We start from the raw sequence: 4509 nt of genomic DNA, 5'->3' as shown, positions 1-4509 counted from the left end.
CAAACAAGAACATCATGACGACCAACATACCGCTTGAACTACTTCACATGGATCTATTCAGCCTGATCACTTATATAAGCATCGGCGGGAGTAAGTATTGTCTTATTATTGTGGATGATTATTCTCGCTTCACTTGGGTATTCTTTTTGCGGGAAAAATCTCAAACCCAAGAGACCTTAAAGGGATTCTTAAGACGGGTTCAAAATGAGTTCGGATTGAGAATCAAGAAGATTAGTAGCGACAATGGACCAGAGTTCAAGAATTCACAAATTGAAGGATTTCTTGAGGAAGAGGGCATCAAGCATGAGTTCTCTTCTCCCTACACACCTCAACAAAATGGTGTAGTGGAGAGGAAGAATAGAACTCTTTTGGACATGGCAAGGACCATGCTTGATGAGTACAAGACACCAGATCGGTTTTGGGCGGAGGCGATTAACACCGCTTGCTACTCCATCAACCGACTCTACATTCACCGAATCCTCAAGAAAACATCATATGAACTCCTCACCGGTAAAAAGCCCAATGTTTTGTATTTTAGAGTTTTTGGGAGCAAATGCTTTATTCTTATTAAGAGATGTAGAAATTTTAAATTTGCTCCTAAAGTAGTAGAAATTTTTTTACTCGATTATGACTCAAACACAAGGGCATATAGAGTCTTCAACAAATCCCCTGGATTAGTTGAAGTTTCTTGTGACATTGTGTTTGATGAGACTAATGGCTCTCAAGTAGAGCAAGTTGATCTTGATGAAAAAGATGATGAAGAGGCTCCATCCATCGCACTAAGGAACATGTCTATTGTGGATGTGTGTCCAAAAGAGTCCGAAGAGCCTCCACAAGCACAAGATCAACCATCATCTTCCATACAGACATCTCCACCAACTCAAGATGAGGAAATGGCTCAAGAGGATGAGGATCAAGACCAAGATGATGAGCCACCTCAAGAAGATGACATTGATCAAGGAGGAGATGAAGATAATGAAGACATGGAAGATGATCAAGAGATTCAAGACCAAAGACCACTGCACCTAAGAGTCCACCAAGCAATTCAAAGAGATCACCCCGTCAACTCCATACTTTGTGACATCCACAAGGGGGTAACCAATAGATCTCGAGTTGCTCATTTTTGTGAACATTACTATTTTGTGTCTTCTATTGAGCCATACAAGATATAGGATGCACTAAGAGACCCGGATTGGGTGGTGGCAATGCAAGAGGAGCTCAACAACTTCACGAGGAATGAGGTATGACATTTAGTTCCACGTCCTAACCAAAATGTTGTAGGTACCAAGTGGGTATTTCGCAACAAACAAGATGAGCATGGTGTGGTGACTAGAAACAAAGCCTGACTTGTTTCCAAAGGTTATTCACAAGTCGAAGGTTTGGATTTTGATGAAACCTATGCACCCGTAGCTAGGCTTGAGTCAATTCGTATATTACTTGCCTATACTACTTACCATGGCTTTAAGATATATCAAATGGACGTGAAGAGTGCCTTCCTCAATGGCCCTATCAAGGAAGAGGTATATGTTGAGCAACCTCCCGGCTTTGAAGATAGTGAGTATCATACACATGTTTATAAGCTCTCAAGGGTGCTTTATGGGCTCAAGCAAGCCTCAAGAGCATGGTATGAATGCCTGAGAGATTTTTTTATCACTAATGGCTTCAAAGTTGGTAAAATTGGCCCTACTCTCTTCACTAAAACAATTGCTAAAGATTTGTTTATATGCCAAATTTATGTTGATGATATTATATTTGGGTCTACTAACAAGTCATCTCGTGAAGAGTTCAATAGGATTATGATACAGAAATTCGAGATGTCTATGATGGGGGAGTTGAAGTATTTCCTCAGATTTCAAATCAAACAACTCCAAGAAGGTACCTTCATCAACCAAACTAAGTACATTCAAGACATACTCGAGAAGTTTGGAATGAAGAATGCCAAACCCATCAAGACTCCCATGGGAACAAATGGGCATCTCGACCTCGACACGGGAGGTAAATCCGTACATCAAAAGGTATATCGATCGATGATAGGTTATTTACTCTATTTATGTGCTTCACAACCAGATATTATGCTTTCAATATGCATGTGTGCAAGGTTCCAGACAAATCCTAAGGAAGTTCGCCATAGGGTCGTGAAAAGAATCATGAGATATTTAGTTTACACTCCTAAGTTTGGGCTTTGGTATCTCAAGGGATATACCTTTGATTTAATTGGGAATTCCGGTGCCAATTATGCCGGATGTAAAATTGATAGGAAGAGCACATCAGGGACTTGTCAGTTTCTGGGAAAATCTCTGGTGTCTTGGGCTTCAAAGAAACAAAACTCAGTGGCTCTATCCACCGTCAAAGCCGAGTATATTGTTGCAGGACATTGTTGTGCACAATTACTCTGGATGAGACAAACCCTTAGGGACTATGGCTACAAGTTGAGCAAACTCCCTCTCCTATGTGATATTGAGAGTGCAATCCACATGGCGGATAATTCCATTGAACACATTCGCACTAAGCACATAGGCATCCAGTACCACTTTTTGAGAGATCACCAACAAAAGGGGAATATTGAAATTGCTTATGTTAGCACCCACAACCAATTAGCTAATATCTTCACCAAGCCCCTAGATGAAAAGACTTTTAGCAAACTTAGGAATGAGCTAAATATTCTCGATTCTCGAAACTTTGATTGAAACATTGCACATATTGCTAATTTATATACCTTTGATCATGTCTCTTTCCTTTGGTACAAATGCATATTTCTTATTCTTCTTGTGCCGAAGCTAAGACTAATGTGCTTCCATGAGTATTTCTGTGATTAAGTCTTAGATTGAAAGGGAAATGGAGTATTCGGCAAAGGCAAGGCTTCCACTACAACTCTGTCAGTGTCACTTATCCTTTGCCCTCCTCATAAACTTTCACTCATATCCTTTTATCAAAGGGGGATAAAATAGGACCAAAAGGGAGAGAATTAAAAGGCCTCTCAAGTTTCTTCATTTTTGGTGATTAATGCTAAAGGGGGAGAAAGTAATATGCCCAAAGCAAAAGGACCGCGCCATCACCCATTTTCAACTTGTCAAAAACTATTTCACAAAGGGGAAGAAATTATTTCAATTGCAAAAACCCTCTTAACGGTTAAGGGGCGGAGAACTTCTTCAGAGGAAGCTTTTATTTAGCCAAAGGAAAAGCATTTGAAACATGGGGATAATTTTCAAAATCTTGAAAATGCTTTTTGAAACCATATTCTTATACCATTGGCTATTTGCAAAAGAATTTGAAAAGACTTTTCCAAAAGATTGCAAAAACAAGCTAAGTGGTGCAAATGTGGCCCAAAATGTTAAACTAGAAGAAAACAATCATTTATACTCAGAAGTACTTTCAATCCATTTAAATTCAAAGTAACTTATGCACATCTGTCAAAATTACAAACTAGTTACATTCCTACACTTTATATTTGCTTTGGTTTGTGTTGGCATTAATCACCAAAAAGGGGGAGATTGAAAGGGAAATGAGCTTAATCATTTCCTATAATCGTTTTTGGTGTTTGACGTCCATCACAAACCACGTGGACTAACTAGTTTTCCTAGTTGATCATTTCTCAGGTGCATAAGTTTATCCACAACTATCTAAGTCGACTGCCCGGAATACCGTAGAATATTCCGGACAGGAGAAGCTTTTTGGAAAAAACACCTATGCGCGGACCGTTCGTGCCTTTGAAACAGTCTGTCCGCAACACCAGGGTGAGCTCGGGCAGGAACACTGCAAAACACAAGTTAACACTGTGGACCGTCCGATGGAGAAGCGAGCACCGTCTGAGACCAAGTGCGGACCGTCCGGTTGTTGAAAAACCAGAAAAACCCGAAGGTGACGGGTTCGGTAAAAATGCATTTTTAGCGTCCTCGCGGATCGTCCGGGGTGCACGTGAAAGGGAAATGTGCCCTCGGGCAATTTCTATAATGTTTTGGTGAGTAAGTGGCCAACACATTGAATAAGTCCTTACGAGCAAAATGTGTGAGAAGTGCAAATCAAAGACAAAGGTATGGTTCTAAACTTAGTATATTGTTTTATGTACTAACATGGTTATCTAAGTGCTAAAAATAGAGCCAACAAAAGAAGAGAAGAAAAGGAAAAAAGGGTTGGCAAAGGTTCAGCCAACAACAACACTGACCAGGCACACCGGACTGTCCGGTGAGCCAACGGTCGCTAACGCCAACGGTCGGTCGTGCAATCTTCGCGCGACACGTGGACTGCTCCAACGGTCAGCTGGTGCACCGGACAGTGTCCGGTGCGCCAATCAGCCCAGAGGAGCAACGGTCGGATATGCCAAATTTGGAAGGAGATCGCGCACCGGACCGTCTACAGGACCTGTCCGGTGTGCCACTCGGTAGAAGGCACGAATTGCCTTCCAAGTTGGCCTCCATTGGCTCCTATCTGCCTTAGGGCTATAAAAGTGTCGGCGTTTTGAACCCGGGGGGTCCCTGGACCGACGAGTAAATTGTCGCCGCGTGCCCCAGC

This window comes from Zea mays, chromosome 1 (genome assembly GCF_902167145.1).
Source record: "Zea mays cultivar B73 chromosome 1, Zm-B73-REFERENCE-NAM-5.0, whole genome shotgun sequence".
NCBI classification, from domain to species: domain Eukaryota; kingdom Viridiplantae; phylum Streptophyta; class Magnoliopsida; order Poales; family Poaceae; genus Zea; species Zea mays.
The sequence above is the reverse complement of the archived record's forward strand: the minus strand, read 5'-3'. Positions refer to the sequence as shown.